Here is a 13,693-nt window from a genome sequence, read left to right on the forward strand (position 1 = left end):
ATGCCGGCAATTGGTGCAAAACATATTGCAAATGCCATATGGCAAATGCCAGTGTAGTAACTCAAAAATTCTAAGGATAGTGAGCTCGCTCCACGATACGAAAGCATATTGCAAATGTACACCTAAGTCAAATCTCGAGGGTGAAATTACCAATTATAAAAACTTTGTCAAAGGTGCGTTTTTGAATTTCTTTTGATTTTGTCTAAATTATACATTACTAATGAACTGTATGGATATAGATTTGTTTTATTTTATGTGAGTTTGTCCATTAGGCCTATGAAATGTCCATATCAGGCATATTACACTGCAAATTGACAAATTGTCCATTTGTCACACTTATAATGCAAATGGGCAAAGTGTCCACTTGTCACATCTGATCATAGGAAGTCGGGTTCCGAACACAAAAGTCACGGCACCATGTCCAAATGTCATATATAATGTCCAAATAGCATATGAAATGTCCAAATGTCATATTAAATGTCCAAATGGCATATGAAATATACAAATGGCATATGAAATATACAAATGATATATATAATGTCCAAATGCCATATGAAATGTCCAAATGGCATATTAAATGTCCAAATGTCATATTAAATATCCAAATGGCATATATCAGTATGTTAAGTCCTGAATCAACCAAGAAGGTCAATTTGTCATGTTTGCTCATAGGAAGTCATAGGAAATCAGATTTTCTTGTTGGTGTTAATTTCAGCATGTCCATTTCATAATGGTAAGTCCTTATTGATATACATTGGCAATGGACACTGTCCAATTGCAGTATAACATGTTAAGACTGGCATGTACAAAAAGTCCATTAGCAATATACAGTATGAGTCAAACAGACATAGTGGTTCCTCTCCCTCACTAGTTGGTGTTGAGTTCAGCCTGTCCATTTTGTGATGGTAAATCACTGCTTAAACATATGGGTAATGGACAGTGTCCATCATAACATGTTAAGATTGGCAATGTATTATGTGTAATGGACACTGTCCATTAGCAATATCTTACAATGGGCATTTATAATCACGAATTGGACATGCTGTAATATGCTCTTACAAAGCTGAAATGCCCAATTCTCAAGATGATTGAACTCGGGCTGGCCAACAAATGATAGTGGATCCTCTCCCTTGCTCATTGGTGTTGATTTCAGCATGTCCAATTCGTGATTATAAATGCCCATATGAAATATTGGCACTGATATGGCAGTTCATACTTCCCGTTTAGTTCATAACTCGCCCATGGGTAACTGTAGCCATTCACAAGAGAGGGTACCAGTCCAAATTTGGGACCTCTAACCCCTATGGAAGTATATATTTTTTTGTGTGAAAAATCTGAAAAATGGTCAAAAAAACGACTAAGTGCCCCCTTTTCACTCATTGCACCCGTGCACAGGGTGACCGGACGGGTTACCAGGAGTACAAGGAGGGGGATGGCTCCAGGGGCCCACCTGGGTGGGCTAGGGGTCCATGGTCGGGTTGGGGAAGACCCCAGAGTGATGCCACACACACCCCAACCGGTTTTGGCCACAAGGGGGCACCACTGATCATTTAAAGACATTTTTAACAACATGCACCTGGTGACCCAATGTAAATCACAGAGATCTTCTGGTTATCACAGGATGCTTAAAATCAATACAGGTAATCCTTATAGTGGCCTGATGGGTTGTCAAAGAAGACAGTTTGATATGGCAATCAAAACCCACATAGGCATCAAGTTGAAGTTAGGGCAGCAGGCAATGTATTTCTATGGAAAATGAGTTTGAATAAATGCACCCTGTTTTCACTGTTAAGGGTTAATTCCACATGGTCAAGGGTATGCTTGCACAGATCGGGATGACCTTAGGAGCGTTCCTGTGGTTGAATTGTGTTTCTAGCCTCAACGGTTCTTATGCTCTCACCCAAAAGCACCTCAAATTTAGGTCAGGCTTCATTCCGGGCCTAGTTATTTGCACAGTCACTGTGGTCAGCCCAAGCGAGCTACGGTCAAGTGGGGCACCTCGTTGAACTCGGAACGGCCTAGAGACTACAGTGATGCTATTCAATTGTTGATTGTAAAGTGCAGACTTCCCTTTTAGGATATGAAGGGGACCATGTACTCTATTCATATTGATATCTGTAGAGCTACAGGTGACCCTGAACAGATTGAATAAACAGGAGCAGAGTTAGAGCATAACCTGTAAACAAATATTGTCAAAAGGGGGAACAACTCGGATGGGTCAAACTGAATGTATCGCCGCACGCAGCTAGAATTTCAGTGAGCTCACTGGCTTTGGGGACTGACATGTAGAGTGTGGAACCATCCGCATACATAGTCATTCTTGCTGCGTATAAGACCAGTGGCAAATAATTTCTAAAAATAGAGAAGAGTAACGGCCCAAGGCCACTGCCCTGAGGGATGCCATATTGTACATTTCTGATATTAGAGACGTTTCTGAAGAACACTTTCTCGGTTCTATTGAATAAATAACTCTCCAACCATGTGATGGCAGGTTTTGTAAAGCCAAGTTAGTTTCTTTAATAACTATTTATTAGCAGTAACATCAAAGGCTGCTCTGAAATATAACAATACAGCTCCAACTATCATCTTATTATCCATTTATTTTAACCAATAATCTGTCATCTGAGTCAGTGCAGTACAAGTTGAATGTCCTTCTCTCTATGCAAGCTGAAAGTCAGTAGTTAGCTTGTTTTGAAAAATTGAGTTGTATTTGGCCAAACACAATACAATCAGTACTCTCCATCAGTTTACTAAGAACAGGCAGCAAACTGATCGGGCGGCTGTTAGAACCAACAAAGGGTGCTTTACTATTTTTAAGCAGTGGAATTACTTTAGCTTCCTTCCACACCTGTGGACACACACACTCCTTTAGGCTTTGGTTAAAGACATAGCAAATAGGGGTGGCAATACAGTCTGCTACCATTCTTGATAGTTTCCCATCAAGGTTGTCTATACCTGGTGACATCATTATTGCTAGATAACAATAGTTTTCCCACCTCTCCCACACTAGCTTGACCAAATTCAAAACATTAATCCTTCTCTTTCATTATTAGATCTTTGATAGAAAAATGTGATGGTTCACGGTTCAATGTTGTTATTTCACTTCTGAGTTTATCCACTTTACTAGATTTCTATTTTATTTTATTAGGATCCACATTAGCTGACGCCAATGGCCGACACATAACGAAAAAGGCGTTAGAGACAAAATACTTTACAATTTACATACATTTAAAAATATTAACATGTAGTGTGTGTGCATCTATCAGTTCCACATACATGTCAGTACATACACACAACAAGTAGGTCACATGGGGGAGAAGCGTTGTGCCGTGAGATGTTGCTTTATTTGTTTTTTGAAACCAGTTTTGCTGTTCACTTGCGCAATATGAGATGGAAAGGAGTTTCATGCAACCATGGCTCTGTATAATACTGTACGTTTCCTTAAACTTGTTCTGGACCTGGGGACTGTGAAAAGACCCATGGTGGCATATTTGGTGGGGTAAGTGTGTGTGTCAGTGCTGTGTGTAAGTTGACTATACAAACAATTTGGAATTTCCAATACATTAATGTTTTTTATAAAAACAAGAAGTGACGGAGTAAGTCTTTCCTCATCTCTTAGCCAAGAGAGACTGGCATGCATAGTATTAATACTAGCCCTCTGATTACAATGAAGAGAAAGACGTGCTGCTCTGTTCTGGGCCAGCTGCAGCTTAACTAGGTCTTTCCTTTGCAGCACTTGGCCATATGACTGGACAATAATCAAGATAAGACAAAACTAGAGCCTGCAGGACTTGCTTTTTGGAGTGAGGTGTCAAAAAAGCAGAGCATCTCTTTATTACGGACATACTTCTCCCCATCTTTACAACCATTGAATCTATCTGTTTTGACCATGACAGTTTACAATTTAAGGTAACGCCAAGTATTTTAGTCTCCTCAACTTGCTCAACAGCCACACCATTCATTAGCGGATTCAGCTGAGGTCTAGAACTTATGGAATGATTTGTACCAAATACAATGCTCTTAGTTTTAGAAATTTTCAGGACCAGTTTATTGCTGGCAACCCCATTCTATAACGGACTGCAACTCTTTGTTTAGGGTTTCAGTGACTAGCTGTGGTTGCTGATGCATATATGGTTGAATCATCAGCATACATGGACACACATGCTTTGTTTAATGCCAGTGGCAGGTCATTGGTAAAAATAGAAAAGAGTAGAGGGCCTAGAGAGCTGCCCTGCGGTACACCACACTTTACATGTTTGACATGAGAGAAGCTTCCATTAAAGAAAACCCTTTGTGTTCTATTAGACAGATAGCTCTGAATCCACGATATGGCAGAGGTTGAAAAGCCATAAAACATACGTTTTTTCAACAGGTCAATAATATCAGGCTGCACTGAAATCTAACAGTACAGCTCCCACAATCTTCTCATTATCAATTTCTTTCAACCAATCATCAGTAATTTGTGTCAGTGCAGTACATGTTGAGTGGCCTTCCCTATAAGCATGCTGAAAGTCTGTTGTTAATTTGTTTACAGAGAATATAACATTATATTTGGTCAAACACAATTTTGTCCTACAGTTTGCTAAGAGCTGGCAGCAAGCTGATAGGTCTGCTGTTAGAACCAGTAAAGTCCGCTTTACCATTCTTGGGTAGCAGAATTACTTTGGCTTGGGTAGCGGAATTACTTTGGCTTGGGTAGCGGAATTACTTTGGCTACCCTCCAGACAAAGACTTTCCTCTATGCTCAGATTAAAGATATGACAAATAGGAGTGGCTATAGAGTCAGCTACCATCCTCAGTAGCTTTGCATCTAAGTTGTCAATGCCAGGAGGTTTGTCATTATTGATCGATAACTTTACAAAATTCAAACCTGCAATGCTTTTCTTTCATTATTTGTTTTTTTATGCACGAGTATGATTGCTTATTGTTCGTAGTTGGCATTCCTGCCTAAGTTTGCCACTTTGCCAATGAAGTAATCATTCAAATAATTGGCAACATCAAATGGTTTTGTGATGAATAAGCCCATCTGATTCGATGAAAGATGGAGTTGAATTTGTCTTTCTGCCCATAATTTCATTTAAAGTACTCCAAAGTAGTTATTTCCATCATTCTTTATATCATTTATCTTGGCTTCATAATACAGTTTCTTCTTCTTTTTGTTAAGTTTAGTCACATAATTTCTCAATTTGCAGTAAGTCAGCCAGTCAGATGTGCAGCCAGACATATTAGCCACTCCTTTTGCCCCGTCTCTTTCAACCATACAGTTTTTCAATTCCTCATCAATCCATGGAGCCTTAACAGTTCTAACAGTCAGTTTCTTAACAGGTGCATCTTTATCAATAATTGGAAGAAGCAATTTCATAAATTCATCAATTGCAGCGTCTGGATGCTCCTTATTAATCACATCAAACCAACAAATATTTTTTACATCATCCACATAAGAGTCACAGCAAAATCATTTGTATGATCTCTTATACACTATTTTAGGCCCAGCTGTTGGAACTTTGGCTTTCCTGGATATAGCCACTATATTGTGATCACTGCATCCAATGGGTACGGATACAGCTTTAGAACAAAGTTCTACAGTATTAGTAAAGATTTTATCAATACGTGTGAATAGTCTTGTTCCAGTAATGTTTGTAAACATCCTGGTAGGTTGATTAATAACCTGAACCAGATTACAGGCACTGGTTACAGTGAGAAGCTTCCTCTTGAGCAGACAGTTTGATGAAAACGAGTCAATATTCAGGTCCCCAAGAAAGTAGACCTCTCTGTTTACATCACATACATACACTATCAAGCATTTCACACATTATTTAGATACTGACTGTTGAAATGATACAATGACTATGATGTTAAAGTGCAGACTGTCAGCTTTAATTTGAGGGTATTTTCATCCATATCAGGTGAATTGTTTAGAAATTACAGCAAAAATATGTGAGAAAGTTAGAAGCACAAATATCATACCCTCAAGACATGCTAACATCTCACCATTACTATTACAATAACAGGGAAGGTTAGCATTTTTAGAGGGGCATGATATGTGGGTCTATTCATTCAGGATTATCCGTAATCATGGTAGCATCCACATTCATGTAGAAGTGTTTAGAAAGATATTATATTCTTATTTACAATAAAAATGACTCCAAAATGACACAATACATTATTTACCATTAATTTCTATTGGGCACAAAATAATCAATTTCAAATCCAAAGTGCTGGAGTACAGAGCCAAAACAACAAAAAATGTGTCACTGTCCCAACACTTTTGGAGCTCACTGTATGTTAATATGGGCTATTCTCATCCATTGCATGGGTAGCTTATCAGATACAGGCATAATATGGGGAACAATACAATAAAAATCATTTTAGCTAGCTTTCAGTAAGTCAACCAGGCAGTTGTGAGTGTCAGTTGGTGTATGCCTTGCAAAAGTATTCATCCCCCTTAGCATTTTTCCTATTTTGTTGCATTACAACCTGTAATTTGAATGGATTTTTATTTGGATTTCATATAATGGACATACACAAAATATTCCAAATTGGTGACGTGAAATGAAAAAAATAACGGAAAAGTGGTGCGTGCATATGTAATAATATAATAATATGCCATTTAGCAGACGCTTTTATCCAAAGGGTTAGGGTTAGGGTTAGGGTTAGGGCCATTTAGCAGACGCTTTTATCCAAAGCGACTTACAGTCATGTGTGCATACATTTTTACGTATGGGTGGTCCCAGGGATCAAACCCACTACCCTGGCGTTACAAGTGCCATGCTCTACCAATTGAGCTACAGAGGACCATGTATTCATATGTATTCACACCCTTTGCTATGAAGCCCCTAAATAATATCTGGGTGCAACCAATTACCTTCAGAAGTCACATAATTAGTTAAATAAAGTCCACCTGTGTGCAATCTAAGTGTCACATGATCTCAGTATATATACACCTCTGAAAGGCCCCAGAGTCTGCAACACCACTAAGCAAGGGCCACCACCAAGCAAGCGGCACCATGAAGACCAAGGAGCTCTCTAAACAGGTCAGGGACAAAGTTGTGGAGAAGTACAGATCAGGGTTGGGTTATAAAAAAAAATCTGAAACTTTGAACATCCCGCCCACCGAATCTCACGGACCAGGCAAGGAGGGCATTAATCAGAGAGGCAATAAAGATACGAAAGATAACCCTGAAGGAGCTGCAAAGCTCCACAGCGGAGATTGGAGTATCTGTCCATAGGACCACTTTAAGCTGTACACTCCACAGAGCTGGGCTTTACGGAAGAGTGGCCAGAAAAAAGCCATTGCTTAAAGAAAAAAAATAAGCAAACACGTTTGGTGTTTGCCAAAAGGCATGTGGGAGACTCCCCAAACATATGGGCGGCAGGTAGCTTAATGGTTAAGAGCGTTGTGGCAGTAGCCGAAAGGTCGCTGGTTCTAATCCCCGAGCCGACTAGGTGAAAAATCGGTTGATGTGCCCTTGAGCAAGGCACTTAACCCTAATTGCTCCTGTAAGTCGCTCTGGATAAGAGCGTATGCTAAATGACTAAAAAATCAAGGAAGACGCTAATTATGGCGCAAACCCAACACCTCTCATCACCCCGAGAACACCATCCCCACAGTGAAGCATGGTGGTGGCAGCATCATGCTGTGGGGATGTTTTTCATCGGCAGGGACTGAAAAACTGGTCAGAATTGAAGGAATGATGGATGGTGCTAAATACAGGGAATTTTTTAGGGAAACATGTTTCAGACTTCCAGAAATTTTAGACTGGGACGGAGGTTCACCTTCCAGCAGGACAATGACCCTAAGCATACTGCTAAAGCAACACTCAAGTGTTTAAGGTGAAACATGTAAATGTCTTGGAATGGCCTAGTCAAAGCCCAGACCTCAATCCAATTGAGAATCTGTGGTATGACTTAAAGATTGTTACACCAGCGGAACCCATCCAACTTGAAGGAGCTGGACCAGTGGCTGGATGTGCCAAGCTTATAGAGACATACCCCAAGAGACTTGCAGTTGTAATTGCTGCAAAAGGTTGTTCTACAAAGTATTGACTTTGGGGGGGTGAATAGTTATGCCCGCTCAAGTTTTCTGGTTTTTTTGGTGTTATTTCTTGTTTGTTTCACAATAAAAAATATTTTGCATCTTCAAAGTGGTAGGTATGTTGTGTAAATCAAATGATACAAACCCCCCAAAAAAATCAATTTTAATTCCAGGTTGTAAGGCAACAAAATAGGAAAAATGCCATGGGGGGTGAATAGTTTCGCAAGCCAATGTATGTGATGTAGGGCTGAAGATACTGACCCTCAAGCTTGGCTGTCCTTCCAGGCTTTCTCTCCTTCTCTTACTCGCTCTCCCCCTCTCTCCTCTCTCTCCTCTCTCTCTTCCTCTATTTAGAAGTCATCACACTCGTTTCTTCCTCTGTGAGTGAAGATGGATGGAATAGCTTTTAACCAGCTCAGAGTGATGAAACACATTCTGTATACAGAAGAACATTTTATTACTCCATCAGTCAGACCAGGTGTGTGTCCCAAATGGCACCCTATTCCCTACGTAGTGCACTACTTTAGACCAGAGAATGGCACCCTATTCCCTACGTAGTGCACTACTTTAGACCAGAGAATGGCACCCTATTCCCTACGTAGTGCACTACTTTAGACCAGAGCCCATAGGGAATAGGGTGCGATTTGGGACGCAGAGCCTTCTCCACTCAGCTCTGTTCCACACAGACACTAATGTAAATTCCCCCTTAATGTTTAGAATGTCCTTAATGTTAATAATGTCCTTAATGTTTATAATTTGGATCATGTTTATATAATGTTTGTAATGACCACAGAGAGCAGGTGAATCACTATTACCATCAGCTAGCTTGGTTTCACCTGACACTGGGTGAAGACTTTAAAAACATGTCTTAGTTCAACTGGAATACATCATATGTAGGCATAAATCAGTTCAACTTGGCTACATTATATGTGGGCATCAGTTCATCTTGGCTACATTATATGTGGGCATTGTGGCAGCCCAGGGTAGTCAGAGGTAAAACTCACAATAAAATAAGACAGCGGAAGACCGTTTTGTGGTGCTCAAACCAAAGTTGTTCTTTAATAAAGGTTGGGGGGAACAGGGAGAGGAGAAATACAACTGAAAAGCCTCTCAGGTCACTGGTGGGTCACTCTGTGTCCGACGTGGAGGCTCCTCAGACCTCCTGTGTTAATGAACAAAACAAAAGAGAGAGAGAAAGAGAGAGCGATGAGTCCTGGTTTCAGTACTTGCTCTCAACTTGCGTCAGGTGGCATGCTGCCCGGGAATGGGTCCTCTTCCTTTGGGTCAAAGAACAGGAAGAGAGAGAGACAGGTGAGTCAAACATTGCCTAGTATCTTCTTTGTCGTCGGATCGAGGTGCTTATCATACTCAGTCCGGTTCTTCTGAGGTCTAAGCGTACCCTCTGCCTGTCTGTTCTTGCGCCCCCAGTGACTGCACCTCTACTTATACCCATTTGGGGTAACCAGGGACAGGTGGGACCAATTCCAGGTGGTTGCAGCACCTGGACTGGGTAGTATTGGTGTTGAATCACCAGCCCCAGTTGGTGCCTGTAGAGCTGTCCATGGTGCTGACTCACCTTGGCCTCTCTAGCCCTCTGGAGCTGACCAAGGTCCTGCTCCTTCCTTTGTAGCTCAAACAGCATGCATCCCTCCTGGACAGGGCATCGGCATTCCCATGGGATTTCCCGGACCAGTGCTCCACGATAAAGTTAAAGGCTTGCAACTCCAAAAACCATCTAGTGACCCGGGCATTGCTATCTTTGGCCGTGGCCATCCATTTGAGGGGGGTATTATCTGTCACTAAGGTACATTTACTCCCCAGTACATAATACTCGAGCTTCATTAAGGCCCATTTTATAGCCAGACAAATAATTGTTCTCATGTTTGAGTCATTTACGGTTGATGTATGTCACGGGATGCTCCTCGCCCCCTCAAATCTGAGACAGCACAGCACCATGGCCCACCTCTGAGGCAGCAGTATGTTGACGAGTACCAGTTCCACATACAGAGCCTGCTGCAGGGTAGAGAAAGCTGCAGGGTGGAGAAAGCACGGTCTGCCTCTTTTGTCCAAGTGACGTGTTGGGGCAGGCGTAGTCTGGTAATGTCATGGAGAGGGGGAGCAGTCATGGCAAACTGGGGAATAAACTGTTGATAATACCCCACCAACCCAAGGAAAGTTTTTACCTGCTTCTTTGTGGTGGGCTTAGGCCAGTTTGAAATAGCCTCCACCTTTCGCTGCTGAGGTTTGACGGACCCCTGGCCAATCCTGTAGCCCAGATATTCAGCCTCCTCTAGGCCAAGCCTGCAATTTCTGGGGTTGGCCACCAGGCCGGCCTCTCGTAGGACCCAGCCGTGTTAGATGGGAGGTCCATTCTGAACTATGAATGACCTGTTATCCAGGTAGGCTGCTGCATACTCATGCGTTGGAAGGGGACCGGAGCTCCATGCACCCCGAACGGAAGGACCAGATAGTGGAATAGTCCCTCTGGGGTGGAGAAGATCATTTTTTCTTTGTCGGCTTCCGTCAGGGGTACCTGCCAGTACTCCTTGGTCATATCTAATGTGGAGATAAAGCGGGCAGGCCCTAATCTCTTGATTAGTTTGTCTACTCTGGGCATGGGGTAAGCATCACACTTTTAAATCTCATTTAACTTCTGGAAGTAGTTACCGAGTGCTACCATCGGGTACAATGGAGCCCAAGAACTGTGGGATTCTTCAATGATGTCTAGTTCTAACATCTTCCTCACCTCCTCTCAGATGGTCTCTTAGCCTCTGGTATGGCCTTAATCTCACCTTCTTTCCAGGTTCCGTGACGATGTGGTGCTGGGCTACTGTGGTTCTTCCCGGTATCTCTGAGAAAACATCTGGGTGTTGGCTGATCAGCTCCTGGAGATCCTGTCGTTGGCTGGGGCCAAGCTGGGGACCCAGCGGCACCTCTGGGAGCCTTGGGGAGGGGGGTACACCAGATAGAGCTGTCACTCTCTCGCGGGGAGGGGCATCTCACTGCTTTAGCAGGTTCACGTGATATAACTATGTAGGTTTGCATCTCCCTAGTTGCTTTACTTTGTAGTTCGCCACTTGGCCAGGAATTTGCAGTCGGAGGTGGGGATGAGTGCTAAGACCAGTTCTCCTGGAGTGAATTTGCGGAGTCGGGCCCCCTGTTGTAGACCCGGGCGTGGGCCTGCTGAGCCTGGAGCATGTGTTCCCACATCAGAGGCCAGACTCTCACCATGCGGTGCCGCATCTCCTCCACGTATTCAATAACTGACCGGTGAGGGGAGGGTTGTTTCTCCCAGGCCTCCTTTGCCAGGTCCAGCATGCCCCGGGGCCGTCTGCCGTACAGGAGCTCGAAGGGTGAGAATCCTGTGGATGTCTGTGGGACCTCTATGATGGAGAACAGAACAAAAGGTATTAGCTGGTCCCAATTGCTTCCTTCTGCGTCAATGGCTCTCCTTAACGTTTGCTTCAGGGTTTTGTTAAATTGTTCCACAAGCCCATCGGTTTGGGGATGGTACACAGAAGTACAGATTTGGCTCACATTTAACATCCTGCACATTTATTTCATTACCCGGGATATGAAGCACGATCCTTGATCGGTCAGGAATTCTGCAATCCCCACCCGACTGAAGAGAAGGAACAGTTCCCGTGCCACAGCACGGGCGCTGGTGGCACGTAGTGGGATGGCCTCAGGGTAGAAGGTGGCATAGTCCATGATTACCAAGATGTACCTATGTCCTCGCTTGGACTTGGGCAGAGGTCCCACTATGTCCATGGCTATCCTCTTGATTATTGGTAAAGGGATTAAGAGATTTTGATAGGTTACCTTTGGGGCTGTTTTCTGGCGTACCTTACACTTCCAGCAGTAATCCTGAACAGCCCGTAGAACTGAGCCAGGATCCGATCATATGTTTTCTCCACTCCAAGGTGTGCTCCAAGCAAATGTGTGTGCTAGGTATAGGACTTTGGAGATGTAACATTTGGGCACCAAGAGTTGTTCTATCATTTCGTCTCCCACTTTGACAAATCGATAAAACAGATAATTTCTGACCGCAAAATGTGGAAAGGAAAGATCACTCATCCCCTCTATTCATCTAGGCGTACCCTCTGCCTATCTGCTCAAGCGCCCCAGTGACTGCACCTCTACTTATACCCATTTGGGGAAACGACGGACAGGTGGGACCAATGGCGTCAGAGGGGATGGTTGCCGTTTTATGGACTCTTAAACAACCGTGGTATTTTGTGTGTTTTTTCGCATTGTTTGTAACTTATTTTGTAAATAACGTTGCTGCTACCGTCTCTTATGATGGAAAAGAGCTTCTGGACATCAAAACAGCGATTACTCACCTTGAACTGGACGAATAATTTTTCTTTAATGAGTCGGACAAGAGGGATTTGCTCCAGACACCCGACAGGGCCCTAATCCCAGTCATTCACAGTAGAAAAAAAAGGAGATACATGGACAAAAGGAACACCTATGTGAGAATGCTACTCGTTGACTACAGCTCAGCGTTCAACACCATAGTGCCATCAAAGCTCATCACTAAGCTAAGGACCCTGGAACTAAACACCTCCCTCTGCAACTGGATCCTGGACTTCCTGACGGGCCGCCACCAGGTGGAAAGGGTAGGTAACAACAGATCTGCCACGCTGATCCTTCACACAGGGGGTGTGTGCTCAGTGCCCTCCTGTACTCCCTGTTCACTCATAACTGCATGGCCAGGCACGACTCCAACACCATCATTCAATTTGCTGATGACACAACAGTGGTAGGCCTGATCACCAACAATGATGAGACAGCCTATAGGGAGGAGGTCAGAGACCTGGCCATGTGGTGCCAGGACAACAACCTCTCCCTCAACATGATCAAGACAAAGGAGATGATTGTGGACTACAGGAAAAAGAAGAGGACCGAGCACGCCCCCATTCTCATCGAAGGGGCTGTAGTGGAGCAGGTTGAGAGCTTCAAGTTCCTTGGTGCCCACATCACCAACAAACTAACATGGTCCAAGCACACCAAGACAGTCGTGAAGATGGCACGACAAAACCTATTCCCCCTAAGGAGACTGAAAAGATTTGGCATGGGTCCTCAGATCCTCAAAAGGTTCTACAGCTGCACCATCGAGAGCATCCTGACTGGTTGCATCACAGCCTGGTATGGCAACTGTTCGGCTTCCGACCGCAAGGCACTACAGAGGGTAGTGCGTACGGCCCAGTACATCACCGGGGCCAAGCTTCCTGCCATCCAGGACCTCTATACCAGGCGGTGTCAGAGGAAGGCAATAAAAATTGTCAAAGACTCCAGCCACCCTAGTCATAGACTGTTCTCTCTGCTACCGCATGGCAAGCGGTACCGGAGCGCCAAGTCTAGGTCCAAGAGGCCTCTAAACAGCTTCTACCCCCAAGCCATAAGACTCCTGAACATCTAATCAAATGGCTACCCGGACTATTTGCATTGCTGCCCCCCCTCCTCTCTTTTACGCTGCTGGTACTCTCTGTTTATTATCTATGCATAGTCACTTTAATAACTCTAGCTACATGTACATATTACATTTTAGTCATTTAGCAGACGCTCTTATCCAGAGTGACTTACAGTTAAGTGAGTGCATACATTTTCATACTGGCCCTCCGTGGGAAACGAACCCACAACCCTGGCGTTGCA

Source organism: Coregonus clupeaformis, unplaced genomic scaffold (assembly GCF_020615455.1).
Source record: "Coregonus clupeaformis isolate EN_2021a unplaced genomic scaffold, ASM2061545v1 scaf0444, whole genome shotgun sequence".
In the NCBI taxonomy this organism is placed as follows: domain Eukaryota; kingdom Metazoa; phylum Chordata; class Actinopteri; order Salmoniformes; family Salmonidae; genus Coregonus; species Coregonus clupeaformis.